Source organism: Miscanthus floridulus, chromosome 8, assembly GCF_019320115.1.
Source record: "Miscanthus floridulus cultivar M001 chromosome 8, ASM1932011v1, whole genome shotgun sequence".
NCBI lineage: Eukaryota > Viridiplantae > Streptophyta > Magnoliopsida > Poales > Poaceae > Miscanthus > Miscanthus floridulus.
In genome coordinates, this window is record NC_089587.1 from 214,785,170 (window position 1) to 214,804,980 (window position 19,811).

The 19,811-nt window shown below is 43.1% G+C and overlaps 1 pseudogene; it reads left to right on the forward strand.

Annotated features, from left to right (window-relative positions):
* The first annotated feature begins 214 nt into the window (after nt 1–214).
* On the forward strand, nt 215–19,448 carry LOC136470616 (DNA repair and recombination protein RAD54-like; annotated as a pseudogene).
* The last annotated feature ends 363 nt before the right edge of the window (nt 19,449–19,811 follow it).

Genomic DNA, 19,811 nt, shown 5'->3' on the forward strand with positions numbered 1-19,811 from the left:
GGCCGGACAATGAATAGATGATGGGACGGGACAAGACGGGACGGCGGCAGAGCGAGAAGCTAGCGCTATCAGACTGAGAGGCGCAGCAGACTAAGAGGTTGTCCTTGCTCGCGCCATGTCTCTGTCACTGCTACTGCTAGCTCCCTGAGAGATCGCTGTCGTGCCTGTCCCGAGCGCTCCTCCGCAGCGTCCTGCCACTGCCAGCGCTCACCCCATGCTCGACGCCATACGTCCTGGCGTCAAGCTCGACGCCAGAGTCGACGGCGCCAAGCTTAGCACCAGAGTAGACGGCGCCGAGATGCCTGTCAAATCAGCACCACGACAGCGTCGAGCCCAAGAGCTCGGTGCCAGGGACGCTGGCACGGAGACATGTTAGCTCAGCGCCAACATCGATGGCGTCGAGCTAAGAGTCCAAATTCTGAAATCTTTCCACGAGGGCCAGTGAAAAACTTTCAAAAAAAAGACTAAAAAGTAAAAAATTCACCCATTCTCGGCCTGCGTCGCGGCGCGGCAGCTCCCGATAAGGAGAGGAAATGGCAGAACGTGGATGCTCTTGTCAGGTACGCTCTGACGCCGTCACATCAACCTCTAGACTAGTGGATCTCGTCTTCGACTTAGGGCCTGTTTAGTTCCCAAAAAATTTTGCGCAGTATCCGTCACATCGAATCTTGCGACACATGTATGGAGTACTAAATGTAGACGAAAAAAAACTAATTGCACAGTTGGATGAGAAATCGCGAGACGAAAATTTCGAACCTAATTAGTCCATAATTAGACACTAATTGCCAAATACAAACGAAAGTGCTACAGTAGCCAAAAACCCAAAATTTTTTGGATCTAAACGCGCCCTTATGTGCTCGTGAGCTGTTGTTGTACTGATTGCTACTATCGAGGATTAGTGGTGGTTTAGATGCTGGGGAGAGTTTTGATGAATGGATATGACTTTTGAACATTGAAGGATAGCCTTATGTGTTTCTGTTGAAAATTCAACATTCTGTATCCTTCATTTCAGAGTGTGATAGAATAAGTCCACACCTTTCTAGAACCGTCTGAAGCATGTCATTTGCATTTGGGTGCTTTGGATCATGTTTACAGGTTCATTATAATAGTTCCATGACATAAACCAAAGACAAACCCGCAAACCCCCACCCACTGTCTTGTTTAGACTACGATAGACTAGGATTTTCAAATCCCCATTCCCATGGAAGCCTAATAATGTTACATGGCTTGATCCTGTTGAGGATTGATTATTTCTTCAAGTATTCGATGGGTTCAATTCCTGAAGGAATCTGTTCTGCAATATCCAGTGTTTGAACCCTTGAATGTCAATTAATTGGTTTAAGCCCTGTCTTACTTAAGGCATTTTGTTTACTAATTACTATAAATGATGCGTGCTATGATAATAAGAATGTCAAACAAGTGTGACAAGTTATCTAACATTTCCAGAAATATTATGAATAAGGGCTCGATTCTTTATGACTTATGAAACCTTAACTACCAGATAGCATGTAACACCAAGAGTTTCTGCAATTTTATGAGACAATGTACAACGTGAAAGAAATATGAGATAAAATGTTAACTTAAGTTACTGACAATGCTGCATGTTTGTACAATTGTACTATACCATCGGCCATTTATTACTTTCGTCATTAGATTATTAGATTGTTTGACGGGTGGGGTGGGAATGATGCATGAGGTCTGACTGAGAAGTTTGTGGTTTAAGTCGGTAGTGCAGTTTGCTCAGGAAATAGACAATTGGCAGCTAATCCGACTTCACATTAACATCATCTTCTTTGACATCACTTATATTTTCTCTGGTTTCTGTCAGGGGTAACCTGGTTGTAAGGAGGCAGCCATTCATTCCACGTATTCTTTCAGTTTCTGATGCAGCAGCAATAGCTCGTAAGCCATTCAAACCTCCATGCCAAAATGGATATAGTGACAATAATGAGTAGCTTGCTCGGCGCCTTTCAGCTCGTAAAAGATTTGTCCCGTGGGGTTCAACACAGACATTTGCTGTTATACATCATCTTCCGCAGTCGCCTGTTGTTGCTAGCGATAGTTCGTCAGAAAAGGAGGAACCTCTTCCACCTGGTATTGAGCCATTGATTCTGTGGCAGCGCGATGAATGTGAGAAGGAAAATTGCAATTCTGCTTCTATCGAAGTCGACCACTTGCTTGTGCGTTACCTCCGACCCCATCAAAGGTATTTTGCTCTTATGTTGTTGTTTTCACTTTGAGTATTCTCACACACTTGATTTGTTCTCTGTTGTAAAAGTAGTTATATGATACACCCTTCTTTTTGAAAGTATGTCGTTTAGGAAAAGCTAATTAGTTCGTTTTTGAACTACTAATTAGCTTATCCTTTGTTTCATATTTTTATAAACGGAGGGAATAGTTATAATTTAGTTTAGCATGCATCTTTTTACATGTTTATGTTCTATATAATGCAGGGAAGGAGTTCAGTTTATGTTTGATTGTGTCTCTGGGTCATTGAGTGCTGATGGTATTTCTGGTTGCATTTTAGCTGATGATATGGGGTAATATGCTGACCAAATCCTTCCCTCTGTTTTCCATTATTATACTTTCATGTAATGTAATACTACATGTTTTCTTTGACCTTCATTTGATTACTGATTCACTGTGTTATAAAGCTACTTCTAACTTGTAAACCTTTTTTGTACACGTCCAGATTGGGGAAGACTTTACAGTCAATAACTTTACCATATACCCTTCTTTGTCAAGGCTTCGATGATAAGCCAATGGTTAAAAGGGCTGTCATTGTAACCCCCACAAGCTTAGTTAGCAACTGGGAATCTGAGATAATTAAGTGGTTGAAAGGCAGAGTGCAGCTACTGGACCTTCTGTGAAAGCACACGTGCTGATGTTCTTTCCGGAATAGAAAGTTTCTTAAAACCCTTGAGCCGTCTTCAGGTTTTCTTTTGCTTACTCATTGTTTGTTAATATACACTATACTAAATGAAAACGTAGCTGCAAGTTAATGACAATTTCTGCTCAAAATATATGTCGTGTTTGAATCATCTTCAGGTCTCATATCTTATGAGACTTTCCTCATGCATTCTTCAAAATTTGAAAGACCGGGCAGCTGTGACCTTCTCATATGTGATGAGGCCCACAGGCTGAAAAATGATCAGACACTGACAAATAAGGTTTGTCAGTTTACTGATGTCATTTACACACACTATTCATCTACACTTGGGGTTCCTCTCCGACTTTGTTCTGCTGAAACCGCTAAAATGCATAATGTGTAGGTTTTGGCTGCCCTTCCTTGTACACGGCGCATCCTCTTGTCCGGTACCCCAATGCAGGTACTTTTTGGTATCCCCCACCCCTACCTACCAAAGAAAAAAAAGGAATTACATGCCTATCCTGGAACAGTTGACTTGAAATTTGCTGTACTCCCCGGACCCCACTCATGTGGGAGCCTCCGGCACTGGGTCTGCCCTTTTTAATGTTTTCTGGTGCTGCAGAATGATTTGGAAGAGTTCTTCTCAATGGTGAATTTCACAAATCCAGGGGTTCTGGGGGACGCTTCATATTTTCGTCGTTATTATGAAGTAAGTATGGAGCTTGACATGAATCAGGCTGTACTGCCAAATTACGAGTTACAGCTGTTCATTCAAAGACAATCAGTACTTTTCATGTATGCTTAGAGGTATTTTTAGGGGAACCTGGAAAACATGATCAGAATGGTTGTTCAGTACTTTTATTTCTTGTGGGCCTATAGTCACTTCTCTCTGTTTACCCTGGTACCATCTATCCTTAAATGAAGGCTCCAATCATCTATGGGAGAGAACCCACTGCAAGCGCAGAAGAAAAGAAATTGGGATCTGAGAGATCTGCAGAGCTTAGTGCAAAAGTAAATCAGGCAAGTCTTCCCTGCTGAAGAAGTTTGTCAGTACTACACTCTGATTGGCATGCTATGCTATTTTACTCCATTAAAGCTATTTGTTATATTTTGTATCCTTTTTTGTGCTTGCTGGAGACTAATTTGATTGTGATGGTTTCTCTATGATATTCAGTTTATCTTGAGACGAACAAATGCCCTGTTATCCAATCACTTGCCTCCAAAGGTATGCTTATCTGTTTGATCAAATTCTTTTAGTTGCTCTGTATTGTGAAAGTTTAACAAATATGCTCACCATGCTTTTGATTGAAAACAAAATTGTATCATGCCCTATTTATTTTGTTAAAAAGGATTTTCCTTATAATTTCTGAAGAATATTTTGCCTACCCTGCCTTGCTTAAAAACATTGCTATTGTACAGATTGTTGAAGTCGTGTGCTGCAAGTTGACTCCTCTGCAGATAACACTGTACAACCACTTCATACATTCCAAAAATGTGAGGACCTAATTTTACATTGCTTTGGATTCAAACAATTTTATTAGATAAATGTTATGCAGAGTTTTTTTTTCCTGCAACAACCTATTATTGATCCTTTCCGGTTAAACGCTTGATATCTGAAGAAGCAAAGCAATCCAAAATTCTAGCATATATTACCGCTCTTAAGAAATTATGCAATCATCCAAAGGTAAATAATTTAATATTTCCACTCGAGATGCATTTATCCTTCAGCTGAAGTGTCTTAAAGAGTATGCTTCCCCAGAATAATTTGTAGTTTCTACTATGTACCTTTTCAAACAGTAGGATTAGGCAAGGAGAATGTAAATTTCTCCTGATTATTAACTATTTTGTTCTGAAATTCCCAGAATTCTAGCCTCTTGATGCTATATAGTTTTTTTTCCATGAAAGTGTGCACTGTACAACTGATAGTAATAAAACTCCACAAACAGGTTATAATGAATTTCTGGGCACACTGCTTATATTACTATTTCTAGTGATCATGAATTTATAATTTGAACTTTTTTGGCTATAAGCAAACTCCATTATGTATTTGTCATTTGGCTATCTTCATATTGCAGCTGATCTACGACACCATAAAAAGTAACAATTCAGGTGGCTCTGGTTTTGATGACTGTGCGCGCTTTTTTCCGCCAGACAGGGGCGGATCCAGGGCCCGGGCTGCCCGGGCTGCAGCCCGGGGCGAGTCCATGTAGCCCCTTTAACATATGTGGGGTTTAGCTGTCGATGCGGGACCCACAGGATACCCCGCAAGGGAGAAAGAAGATCTAGTCCAACTAGGATTATTCCCATGTAATCTTAGTAGTAGCAACCAGATGGATGTACTTTTTCTTTAAAAAAGCACTCACCACTCGAAGGTCCCAAGAAGCGCTACAAGGTTTCACTCCAGAAAGCACTCGGATGACATTTGTTCCTACTCAACAAGACTTGAAGGAGCAAAACGAGTCTTTCAGAGCTCAACCATGAAGTGCTCGGGGGCTTGTCGATGCGGGACCCACAGGATACCCCGCAAGGGAGAGAGAAGATCTAGTCCAACTAGGATTCTTCCCATGTAATCTTATTAGTAGTACTATTCAGTAATTCTACTAGAAAATCTTATTGTAAACCGACTAGGACTCTGGCCTCCTGACTATATAAAGGAGGGCAGGGCTCCTGGGAGAAAAAAACAGCAATTGTACAACACAACACTTCACAATCAATCCAACGCAAAGGCTAACGCCGACTGGACGTAGGGTTATTACTCGATCTATGATCGAGGGCCTGAACTAGGATAAATCGACTGTCTCTTGCGTTCACCATCGAGTTCAGCATACGCTGAAGCCCGAACATACTGCCTCGGGTATCCCCGTGGCAGGCTATCGGTGGTAAAACATCGACAGCTGGCGCGCCAGGTAGGGGCTTTCGGCGACTTTGCATCCGAGAGCTCGATGGACCTCGATAACATGATCTTCCCGACGGGATCAACTTTCATCTTCGGCTCATGGATCTGCGAGGCAGACAACTACGGAAAGCTTCAAGGCCACCTCCTCAAAGATCCGGATCATCATGAAGAATTTTCTATTTCGACAACTACGATGGATCAGCTCACCAGAAGATTCACACATCTCATAATATCCGATTCAAATCAGATTTCACGGCTACGCGCGTTCGACTCGAATTCAGGTTCCATGTCCAAGGTAAAGTTCTATTCGAGTGCTTTCAAAAAACCGAGTTCTTTTTCAACAGGATTCCAGAGCACAACCCAAAACAACTCGGATTACATTCAGAGTTCTTTCAAGAAGTCGAATTCTTTTCCGTTTGGGCTCGACAACATGGCAAAATCCTATCAGGGATAATTCAAAAGATCTTTCAATCCAATGCTTGGGATACCACTGACAGGAGCCCAGGAGGGACTCGTGCTAACGATAACATTGCAAGATTGTATCATCCACTGGCCAGGTTCCGTTCCTGAAGATAGCGGAACCCAACTAGTCGGCACAACAACAACATCTATTCTACCTTACCAAGAAGGAGACTCGATCTGCGACATCGAAACATCTACTGAAGTCATCAGCAACTCCGACAGTATAAAAACTAACACCAATAATAGAACGGCTCACGCACGGGAAGTACTCATGGTTCGACGTCCTCGGTCACCATTAAATCCCCCAGAAGCACCCGATGTCAGGTCATCGGATGAATCAGAATCCAACATATCACCCTTTGCCCAGGGCTACGATGGAGAAACAGAGAGTCAGAAACAAGCTAGAGAAAGGAAAAACAAGTTGAAGCAAGGGCGCCAATACCGTGCTAGGCAGCGTAGGGAAGCCTGGATCAGATATGAGTCAGAGTTGGCTGAATACGACAGAAGAAAATCACAACGAGAAGTCGAAGGAAGACGCACGGCAAATACGCCTTATGATAAGATTCAAGAAGCATTAGAAGAACTCAGAGCAACTTCACATCCTGATGAGAAGTATGAACAGCTTCGAGACTTACTCCGGTCAACGATCCCAAGAACGCATGAAGATAGAGACCAATCAAGACTACCCGCCAGATCAACAACCCACAAGCAAGAAGGTCAAAATCAAAGGAAGTCCGCCTTCGAAAGACTTGGGCCAGGTGGAAGCCATAACGAAGGAAGTAGGAAGGAACATAATCAAGGCCACCAATTTGAACAACCAAGAAAGACTAGGAGTAAGGTGCCCACCCGGATAGCCTCGCAGAGTCATGCCCAATCGAATCATCACAGATCTAGGCTCCCCTTTCACAGCTATAGAATTCAAAAGCTGGGCACAAGACTGTGGTTTCAGTATAGACTATGCGTCTGTTGCACATCCAGAAACCAACGGATAAGTAGAAAGGGCTAATGGGCTCATACTAGCCGGATTAAAACCAAGGTTATACGAAGAACTAGTAGACTATGGGTCCAAATGGATTGAAGAATTACCGAAAGTAGTATGGGGGCTACGAACTCAAATAAGCAGAGCAATAGGCTACTCACCCTTCTTCCTAGTTTACGGGTCAGAGGCCGTACTGCCTGCCGACTTGATCTGGACATCACCAAAGATAGAACAATACGATGAAGGAGAAGCAGAACACACAAGAAGATTAGAACTCGACAGCTCAGAAGAAGTCAGAGTAAATGCTACCCTCCAATCAGCCAGATACCTACAAGGTTTAAGACGACACTACAACAAGAGTACCCATCCTCGATCATTACAAGTCAGAGACTTAGTGCTAAGAAGGATACAAAAGACTGATGGATGACATAAACTACTCAGTCCATGGGAAGGTCCGTTCATTGTCACAAAAGTCACCGGACCAGGCACATACAAGTTAATAACCGAAGATGGAAGAGAAGTCAGCAATACATGGCACATCAGCCAGCTAAGAAGATTCTACGCGTAAAAACAACTCAAGAAAAAACAGATATGCAAGCCACAAGGGACCAACGTTCACAATCGATGAAGGACAATATTCTTTGACAACATATGTATTAGTTTATATTCATGATCAATAAAGATGATATTCATCCACAGCATGTCTTGTCATGACTTTCAACGAGTTGTTTTCACGAAACAAAAAGCAAAATGGCTGAAAACATGCCTGAGCATCCCAGCCGAGAGCAAAATAGCTGAAAAGACGTTTGAGCCCGCCGATGAGGGTAGCTAAAAGCTAACACCCGAAACAAAAAGCAAAATGGCTGAAAACATGCCTGAGCATCTCGGTCGAGAGCAAAATAGCTGAAAACACGCTTGAGCCCGCCGATGAGGGTAGCTAAAAGCTAACACCCAAAACAAAAACCAAAATGGCTGAAAACATGCCTGAGCATCCCGGCCGAGAGCAAAATAGCTGAAAAGACGCTTAAGCCCGCCGATGAGGGTAGCTAAAAGCTAACACCCGAAACAAAAAGCAAAATGGCTGAAAACATGCCTGAGCATCCCGGCCGAGAGCAAAATAGCTGAAAAGATGCTTGAGCCCGCCGATGAGGGTAGCTAAAAGCTAACGCCCGAAACAAAAAGCAAAATGGCTGAAAACATGCCTGAGCATCCTGGTCGAGAGCAAAATAGCTGAAAACACGCTTGAGCCCACCGATGAGGGTAGCTAAAAGCTAACACCCAAAACAAAAAGCAAAATGGTGGAAAACATGCCTGAGCATCCCGGCCGAGAGCAAAATAGCTGAAAAGACGCTTGAGCACACCGATAAGGGTAGCTAAAAGCTAACACCTAAAACTAGTCGACCGAAATTGAGCTTCAAAAGACCCTCCAGCTCTTCGTTCCAAGAGACTCGGGGGCTACATCTAGATAGGAATACTTTTTCCTCAGAAAAGCACAAGCGCCACTCAAAAAAGCACTCGGGTGCCGAAGTTTGTCAAAGCAACATTCCATGCCGAGTCGTTTTACATAGCGCAGACGAAAGGTTGTCAACACAAAGATCTACATTTAACAAGTCATAGCGCGGACAAAGCACTCGATGGGTCACAAAAGAGGAAGAAAAGAAAAGTACTCGACAAATTAAGGGATTTCGTCAGGATAACGCACAGAGTTGTTTACAGAGCAGAGATGAAAACGGGACAAAGTACTCAGCAAGTCAAGTAACTCTGACCACACCCGAGCAAAGAATACATCAACGAAAATAAAGAATCTTCATTTGAAGAGGAGTATAATATTACAAGAGGCTGGTCAATTGGATCAGGCATTGTCATCAGGAAGGGAAATATCAATATTAAGACTGTCTACAACCCTACTGGCTAAATCTTCGACCTCAGGCTCCATCCTCTCAACGGCATCAAGGTATTCTTGACTATCAGCTTCGTCCGCTATCTTGGACAGAGGCGCCTCTGTAGCAAGGACCCGGACCTGGGCCAGCACATTCTTGGTACATACTTGAGCGCACTTCTTTGCGAACTCTTGGAAACGAGTCGGAATCCGAGGAATGAACTGAGCCCAAGATTGCCCGTCATTCGCTGGAGTCCGGAGAATATCAGCTACTGAACGAAAGGATTTCCACAAAATGTTCCAATTTTTAGTAGCCGTCGCTAGCTTTCTAGACAAGTCTTCAATAGTTTTTTGGGCCTACACAAGATCTTTATCAGCTCCACGCCTGATCAACTTAGCAAGTGCAAGTTCTTCTTCAGCACGAGTAGTTACCTCCTCAGCCTTGTTATGGCTGGTATGAACAAGAGTCTTCATTTCATCAATGCCCTCCAAGAGCTTTTTTCCTTCAACTCAGAGAGCTGGACAAAACACCAAACAACAAGTCAGCAGAAGGGAAAGGTTTGAATACTGAAAGAAACAAAAAGAACCCGGAATACCTTTACATTCTTTCTTCACGGCTTCCAAGCTCTTCATGGCCTCCGAGTTCTTTGAAGCCTCCCGGATAGCAGCATCTTTCTATTTCTCCAATTCCTGGGCAGCAGTATCTCTCTGTTTCTCTGCCTCTACCACCCGGGCACGGAGAGCTTTTTTCTCTTTTTGATGCGACTTACGCTCAGTCTCCAACTTGGCCCGGAGGAGGTCAAGGTCAGTGTTCAGAGAGCTTACCTCGGAGGACAACTTCTTCTCGGTTTCAGATGAAAAGAAGAAGCCGGTATGGTCACGAGAGAAAGTCTAAACAATTAAAGAAAGAGAAAAATAAGGCGTAAGGACGAAGGCAAAACAAATGGCCTAAGAAAGAATCTCAGAAAAACTTACGTGAAGCTTCTCCCCGAAAGAAGTCGCAGAGGACGCCAAGCTCCCCCAGGCTGTGGTCAGCTCTGATAGCCGATGGGTGGCATCAAACTGTTGCACCACGTCACCTGTAAAAGAGGGACCGTCGAAAGCAAGAGAAGGGGAAGGAGAGGCCGGCTGGGGCGAAGAAGGAGCGACCAAAGCAACTTCCAGGGAAGCCGAAGCCAATCCCTCAGAAGGACCTGACGCGATGGCCACAGTCACCTCCGAAGCCCCCGCAGCAACTTCACCAACAGTATGTTGTGAGTCCTAAGGCTCGGAACTCGAGGGCACGGTGGAAGGCTGAGAAGAAGTCGACAAAGAAACGAGAGAAGACAAAACACTGAAAATTGATAAAAGAAAGCACCGATGAGAACCAGAAGAAGGAAGACAGAAGCAAAAAGATGAAGCCAGAATCTACTCACCCAACCACTTTCTTCCTCGTGAAGCCAAAAGAAGGCCTCACAAGGGGGACTACGATGGCGAAAACGTCCCCGCCACACGATGACGGGAGCGGGATAGCGGAGCCACGGAAGAAGTCGGGGCTAGAGCCGTAGAAGAACTCTGCACTAGAGGGGTGGTAGAGCTCGGTGCCGAGGCTACCAAAGAACTTGACACTGGAGCTTCAAAAGAAGTCGGCGCGGGAGCCTCAGAAGAACTCATACCCGACGTCCGGTTACTTCAAAAAGTTCAAGACTAAAAGTCAAGACAAAGAAGAGAAATTCAATGCAACAGGAATATGAAAACAACTCACCGCCGCATGATGAGGGGTACTTCGTCATCCTCCTCTCCCTCAGCCAAGGAAACCAGAGCACCCGCTGAAAAAAGAATAAAAAGTACTCGGTTCAAGAGAGAAACAGGAAAACAAAGGAACAAAGAGTATTAAATGTGCTCACCTAAGAGCATGCTAGCAACAACTAGAGTACCTGAGAGAGTACTTGGTTTGCGAGGCTTCTTGGAGACAGGCAGGCCAGATGAAGACCCATCCGTTCGCCCCCTCTTCGGGACACTATGAGGACCGCGAGGGACTAGACGAGGAACATATTCTTCATATACATCAATAAATCCGGAAGAAACTCTAGGAAGCGCTGTGGAGGGTGGGGACTTACTAGTTATAGAAGTTCCAGCAAGTTTATCCCCAGTCTCCGCCACGGTAGGGAGAATATCAAGAGGGATCGGGTCAACAAAGTTTCGCCCAAGCTCCTACGAAAAAGGATAAAATAGCAAGACAAGGAAAAGCTAAGCAAAAATGGATGCAGCAAGAGTACATAAAGTATCCAAACAAAAAGATAAACAACTCACCGCTGGGGGCGGATTGTTGACAGAGAACTCGGAGATAGCAGGAGGAATAACGCTCACTCCTTTCAGCATCTTCTAGAGACGCTTGAGTACCTCCTCATCGGTCAGCTCAAGGGCTGGGACCATGCGTGAAGGATCCTCGGCCCTAGAATACTCGAAGCCAAGGTGCTCCCGCTCTTTCAAGGGCTGAACTCGGCGACGAAGAAAACTCAAAACAATGCCAAAACCGGTTAAACCATGTTGTTTCAGCATGCTAATCCTATCAAGGAGTGGCTAGATCACTTGAATCTCAGTAGGTGAATCAAGTTTCTTGTCCCATCGGTTATTCACCATAGGACCAGATCTAGAGTGGACGACAAGGGAAGGGATCAAATTGGCAGCGTAAAACCAGTCGGCACGCCAATCTTTTACAAAATCGACCAGGTCATAGTCATAAAACTTAATCTTAAGACCCTGGCGAAACTGAATCCCGCAACCGCCAAGAACGCTGGTTTCTTCGCGGTGGGGTTGAGGTTTCAGACGAAAGAAATAGCGAAAAAGAGATAGAGAAGGAGGGATTCCAAGGAAAGCTTCACAGAGATGAACGAAAATGGAAAGATGGAGAACGACATTAGGGGTTAGATGGTTCAGACTAACCCTAAAATAACCAAGAAACTGATGAAGGAAGGAGGAAGCAGGAAGGCAAAGTCTGGCATGGACAAAGGAAACGAAGAGGACAATCTCACCAGGACCCAGAGCGGGAACCTGATGCTCGCCCGGAACTCTCCATTCAGCGATGACTTTGCTTTGGATCAAGCCATCGCTGACGAGCTCACGCAGCTAATCTTCACTTGTTGTTGGAGCCGGCCAAACTTTCTGAGCAGCCCTCATTGCTACGAACTCTTGGTTCTCGATCAAAGAAAGGGATGACTCCTCATCCATGAAGGTCGTCTGGGACTTGCTCGCGGTTTTCTTCCTACCCATGAACTAGCGGAAGCAAAAAGGTACTAGGGAAGATGAAGCTAGATGGCGGCGCTAAGGACGGCGGCGGCAATGGCGACGGTGGATGATTAAGAGCTAGGGTTTGAAGGCAAAAGAAAGGCAGTAAAGAAAAAGAGGACGAAGGGTCTATAAATAAATTTTACAGCGTTAGAAACGGCCCACCAGGCCCGTTAAAACACCGTGTGAGAACGCAATGGTCCATTTACTGACGCAGCTAAAATGACGGAGGGCACAAATCCACACAATGGTACAATCCAATGGGCAGATTTCAGACTTATCCGTCCAGCACCACGGTAGGGTTATCAGATCACTACAAGAACAACCCGTCAAACAGGAAGAAACGAAGGGCTATCTCGCAAGGAACAAAAGAACCCAGTTATTCAAGAAAGAACTCGGTAATCTCATGAATGACAGGGATCACAGCAGAAAAGTAAAGGACAACTCAGAAGACAAGATTCGTTCCATTACAAGCGACTTCAAAAATAGAAGATTACAAATCTTACAAGACCCAACGAACTCGGCACCATGAAAAGCAAAGTAGCAAAGAGGAACATGGACACAGCTAGGCTCTGGAATGACTACGTGTCCTAAATTGCTACTCGGAAGGACAAACCGCCATCAGCTACACTGTTTTCTTCAAAGGATGGACGCAGTGCATCCAAGGCGAAAATCGGCAGCACGACAAGACAACATGGAGCAGAGAAGGTTGGCGGGCATCTGTCTACCCAAGACCGATGTGATGCTGGATATGGTGTTGATCTGCACTGGACAGTCTCAGGACAGGCGACGAGGATCAACCCAGAACTGCCAGATGAAGGAACGAAGCCCACATCACAAGACTTCCTCCAACTACCACCACGTACATCCTGGCACAATGCTGTCGCGGGATTAGCCTACCTCTAATCCCTATCACAAGACTTCCTCCAGCTACGACAAGACACATAGGAACTACAAAATATGCCCGGGGGCTACTCTACTTCACAAACTACCATGTTCATGACCACGAAGGTTTCAACAGAATGTCCAATAGATGAAAACAAGCACTCTGGGACAGTATTTATAGATCAAAGGAACGGCGCACATGGACTAGGAGTATCAACGAAATAAGCCTAACAAAGGACACAGTGAAAAGACAGGACTCAATAATGGATGACTCAGGCGAGAGGGAACAGTACTCGAAGACGGGCATATTCGGAAGAATATACCAGCACAGTACAACCCGTGAATAAAAGACATTTACACTCAACCACCACCATACAACTACATCTGACAACAGCAGACTATCAAAGAATACGCCAAGACCTCGCATCCGAGTTCTTCCTGAACAAAACAACAAGGATATACGCTCGGAGGCTGCATGCTGCGAAACTACTCGGATGATGGTTTAATCCAAGACTAAAGGGCTGCTTCGGAAAGATGCCGCAAAACTACTCAGATGATGACATAATCCAACTCTCAGGGACTACTTCAGAACACAAATTTTCAAACAACATAAAGATTCAAGACCCTCCAACTTTTTGTTCCAAATAGCAAGAGGCTCGGGGGCTACACTCAGTGAGTGCACTTTTCCTTCGAAAAAACGTACGTCACCAAAAGACTTTCTCAACGCAGACCACTTCAAGATATTACGACAAAAAGAACCCGGAACGAGCCATATTCGAGTTCTTTTTTATAAAACTTCAACGAACAAACAGAGCAACTTCAAGACAAGATCCTCCAGCTACTTGTTCCACAAATTTTCAAACAACATAAAGATTCAAGACCCTTTAATTTTTTGTTCCAAATAGCAAGAGGCTCGGGGGCTACAACCAGATGGATGTACTTTTTCTTCAAAAAAGCACTCACCACTCGAAGGTCCCAAGAAGCGCTACAAGGTTTCACTCCAGAAAGCACTCGGATAACATTTGTTCCTACTCAACAAGACTTGAAGGAGCAAAATGAGACTTTCAGAGCTCAACCATGAAATGCTCGGGGGCTTGTCGATGCGGGACCCACAGGATACCCCGCAAGGGAGAGAGAAGATCTAGTCCAACTAGGATTCTTCCCATGTAATCTTAGTAGTAGCAACCAGATGGATGTACTTTTTCTTCAAAAAAGCACTCACCACTCGAAGGTCCCAAGAAGCGCTACAAGGTTTCACTCCAGAAAGCACTCGGATGACATTTGTTCCTACTCAACAAGACTTGAAGGAGCAAAACGAGACTTTCAGAGCTCAACCATGAAGTGCTCGGAGGCTTGTCGATGCGGGACCCACAGGATACCCCGCAAGGGAGAGAGAAGATCTAGTCCAACTAGGATTCTTCTCATGTAATCTTAGTAGTAGTACTATTCAGTAATCCTACTAGGAAATCTCATTGTAAACCGACTAGGACTCTAGCCTTCTGACTATATAAAGGAGGGCAGGGCTCCTGGGAGAAAAAAACAGCAATTGTACAACACAACACTTCACAATCAATCCAACGCAAAGGCTAACGTCGACTAGACGTAGGGTTATTACTCGATATACGATCGAGGGCCTGAACCAGGATAAATCAACTGTCTCTTGCGTTCACCATCGAGTTCAGCATACGCTGAAGCCCGAACATACTGCCTCGGGTATCCCCGTGGCAGACTATCGGTGGTAAAACATCGACATTAGCCTAAAAAACTATGATCTTAATTAGACAAAAGGAGGCCTAGGAAGCAAGATCAGACTGTTTTGAACGTGAATCAGCAGCTCAGCCCGGGGCGCAGCCCCGTTCTGGATCCGCCCCTGCCGCCAGAACTTTTTTCTGGAAGGTACTTAACACTTCTCTCTATCTTTCATTTTTGCTGAACCATCTTACAACTACTGTTTATTAATGCAAAGGTCTGGATCATGGACTGGCGGAGGAGGAATGTGGGTAGAGCTATCTGGGAAAATGCATGTATTGGCAAGATTACTGGGGCACTTCCGTCAGAAAACCGATGATTGTATTGTTCTTGTATCAAATTATACTCAGGTCAGGTATTTATAATATAATATTTTGATATGATGTCATAAGGTATAGTTGATGTGCAGAATTTTTCTTATCTTAAAGGCCTTGGAGAAACACAAATTTGTGCACTTAGATGAAACTTTAAACTATATAACTGACTGGGTAACTGGTGTTTGCATTTTTCCTTTCAGAAGTAGTGAAATACTGAATGTAAATCAACATAGTTTTACCTAGAAAATTTCCTATGCTCCACTCTTCTATAGCTCTTACTAGCTACTCGAGCCAAAAGGGCAACTGAGATTCTTCAAGTTAAAGCATCAATTACTTGTGACAGAAATGGGAATGTCGTAAGGTTAATACTAAAATCTTCATTGTCTTTACGTTTGCTAGTATTTTGTTTATGATTAGACCATGTACTTAGGGCCTGTTTGCTTCGACAACTGCCTGGTCCAGGCAGCGTTCCCAGGTGTCTGATTTTGGACACCTGGGGTTGGATGTGCAGGCTACAGCTGCCTGGGCAGGGTCTCATCCAAACAGGCCCTGCATGGACAAAATTAGAAAAGCTTCAAATGTACGTGTACAACGAGCAATCCCAAAGTCAACCTGTGGTCCATCCCAATCCTACTTCACAAGATGACAAGAATTCTGGTATAACGGGATACAGGTTGGGCATGCCTGCTTATTATGAGTTAAGGCCAGAACACTGTACTGTGCCTTGAAGGATAAATGGCACAATATATTTGCCTCAGTCTCTATTTTAGGGCATATCAGCATATGTTTGGTTTCTTTCTATAACCGCCAAAAGTGAGAAATCCAATGTGATTGTTTGTACACACGTCCTCATTTATGCTTATCTTAAGATCTTCCTATCTGTGCTGCACATGCTTGTGATCAAATTAAAACATGCATGCTTTAAAATTGCAAATCTGATGATTCTGATCTTGTCTCTGTTCATAAAGAAGACTAAATGTGATTAATTGCTTTTGGAGACCCTCGAAGTTTGGAATGACTAATCGTTGCCAATTTGTACTTTTTTAAATTCAGACATTAGATCTATTTGTTCAATTATGCCGGGAAAGAAGATACCCATATGTTAGACTTGATGGAGCAACATCCATCGATAAAAGGCAGAAGCTGGTGAACCAATTCAATGATCTATCTAGGGTACATAAAATCTGCCCTGTATCCTGAATAACTGTTACTCCAACATACCGTGGCCCCGTTCGGCTGACAGAATTTTGGCTGAAACTGGCTGAAAACACTGTTCTGGTTGAATTGTTGTGAGAGAAAAACACTCTTCCGGCTGAAAAAAGAAGCCGAACAAGCCGAATATCTGAAATTATTGTATTTGACAGGATGAGTTTGTCTTTGTACTTAGTAGCAAGGCAGGTGGCTGTGGGCTTAATCTGGTAGGTGGAAATCGTTTGGTTCTCTTTGACTATGCTCCTTGCCTAACCTGCTCTTTTTGTGATCTATTGCCATCTGGAAAGGCTGCTGCTAGAGTATGGAGAGATGGACAGAAAAAGAGAGTCTACATTTATAGGTTCTTAAGCACAGGAACCATCGAGGAGAAGGTTGCCAACCCTGAAACTTGTATTTTCGGTTATATCTTTTCTTATCCTTTTTCGTTTTCTAGTGAATGGATGATAATTTCTTGCTTTCTTGCACTGTAACTTTATGTGCTACATCCTTCTAAAGGTATATCAGCGTCAAATGTCGAAAGAAGGCCTCCAAAAAGTTATTCAGCAGGAGCAAGCGGACAACAAAATGCAGGTTTAATTGTTGGAGTTTCCTTTTACTTTCTGTTCAAAATTTTTAAGTGCCAAATGTATTGATTTGTCATCTTATTGTTATAGGGGAGTTCTCTTTCAACAGAAGATCTGCGTGATCTTTTTACTTTTCATGAACATGTCAGGTTAAATTTGTTCCTCTGAACATGTGGCTCATTCTTTCTTCATCTTGTTACTAGTAGGGAAAGACATTAGACAACAACAAATGAGTTAAAAAAGAAACAGCAGGAACCAGTTGATGGTTAGTACAATTGGACCTCACAGATTGGGTAGATGTGGAGCTTAGTTTGACAAAACATTAGCTATCTAATTTGTTCAATCATTTTCAGGAAATGTTGCTGAACTTGTTGATCCGCTTTGCAAACAATGTCTGTCAGTTGTGGTTCAATGAAGTTGGTGTAGTTACTGTAAGCGAGTTTGGTTTGTGGAATCAGTTGCATATATAGAGAGATGACCACGGATTAGGGTTTATAGAAGTGGAACCGATCCTGGTCATCCAAGCCTATCTCAACACAATCAAGGGCACCTGGGCTATGGGCCTCTACCCTTTGTGCCTGGGCCTAAGCCCATCCACAATACAAAGTCTGCCTAACAGTTACCACTGCTTTCATGTTCACACTCAGTTGTGAGGAGCCGAGATTCAAGAAGACTCTACATGATTGTATTGTGTAAATAACAAATTATAATTAATTGATCAATTATTTGGAAAAATTAGATCATTGTCATTTGTTTTCGGCAAACCATGGATAGTATTTCAGCTTCAAGAATACCAGCAATTGCTAACTTGCTATTGACTAACTAGACTCCTAGGCATTTCTCGAGCTTGGCCAGAATACCCTGTCCTTAGAATTTTTCAATATTTTTCTTGAGCATGCAAGTATCTTAATAGAAGAAGAAAATGTTTAACAAAGACAGAAAAAAAACTGATACATATGCGCCACACAAACAAGAGATGAATTTGTTAACACTTGCAAAAGGCAATATCTGTATTCACTAGTCATCTAAATGCAGTACCTTGTACCTTAGTTAATACCATGTATAATATTGTTGCTTACCTTCATTTGCACAGGTCTGAAATACATGAAAATTTGAAGTGTAGCCGCTGTGACAAGGATGGAAATTCAGCTTTGGATGGTACTGGTTTTGCAGCCACTGATCATAAGGCTTCAATTCCAGGAGTGCAAGATTATGCTGATATTGGTAGGTTTGGAGAGATATCTGGATGTTTGGAGAAAATGAATAGCGCACATCACCAGGTAATTTCGATGGCACCCTATTTATATGTTTCCTAACTCTGCAGTAGCCAGTAGTTTTTGTTTAACTTGACCCATCGGGGAAGACTGGACAAGGCATTTCTGCAGCTTTAAACCTCAAGAGATTTCATTTAACTTTCTATGCGCACCCTTGTCAGATTGGAAGACCTACTGAAGAAGACGTAGGAAGTTGGGGACATCACTTTGATCCATCAACTGTACCTGATACTGTACTGCAGTGTTCTGCTGGCGAAGAGGTGACAGCCTAAGACCCTCCGTGCAACTGCATCTCATTGGTTTGGTTCATAAATCTTACTAGCTCCATTCCAAAATATAAGTCGTTTTTGACATTTCTATGTAGTATGTATATACATTTTGCTATATATCTAGACATGACGCCTATCCAGGTGCATAACCAAAGCTATGCACTTAGAAAAGCCAAAACGACTTGTAATTTGGAACGGAGGGAGTACTTATTTTAGGATTGTACGTCTCAGACCCAGTATCGTTTTCTCTGGATCCACTTGTTTGTTTGTACATTGCTTAATTAGATTTAGATGGTAAAGTTAGTTGAAAAAAAAGAATGGTTAAGAAGCTGGCCTTTAAACAGTTAGCATCTTTAACCTGTATTTGAGGAGAACCAACTTTTGCATTTACAAACAACATCCATGGCATCTGTGCCGCCGAGTTTAGTTTAAACTTAGTTTTTAGGAGACGACTACAACTGGTAACAAAGCACATGTGCATCTTGCAGGTTTCTTTTGTTTTCACCAATCAGGTTGATGGAAAACTTGTTCCAGTTGAATCTATGGTGCGATCAGCAGCTCATCAACAAAACGGAATAGCAGCCACCGGAGAAAAAGGAGTGCAGAAAACCGATTCTCCTAGCAAACCTGGAAGGCAATCCTTAAATGGCAAGAATTTGAAGTTGATGGGATTTAATTTAAAGAATTTGTCTTTGAAATGTTCAACCAAATCCATAACATCACCAAATTGCTTGCAAGGATTGAAGAAAACCAGCCCCTCTTTGGATCAACCTCAAAGTAAAAAGCTTCATGTTGCTTCTGATATATCCGATGATGATTTTGTTTGAGTTTCAATTGAAAACTACGTATATAGTGTCATCTGTTGATGTGCTGTCTGTTGCATACATAGTGTCATCAGCTTTCTACGGTGCCTATTGCATCTTTTTTTCATGTTTCTACAATTTTCTTTTATTAAAAAAATATAGGTCCTAGTAACGTATGTACATAAAAAAAATATAGAGCTCTATTTGGTCCTCTAATCAGAAATACTAAGATGGTTGGACACGTGCACTGTTTGGGAATACTGAAAAGGATAGCCTCTTGGTACTGTACTAGTCAGCTGTTTGATGTTGGTCGATAATTTTGTACTATCATCAGTAGCAAACGAAATGTAGACACGCGATGTTGTAGATCCTCGATATCGTAAATCG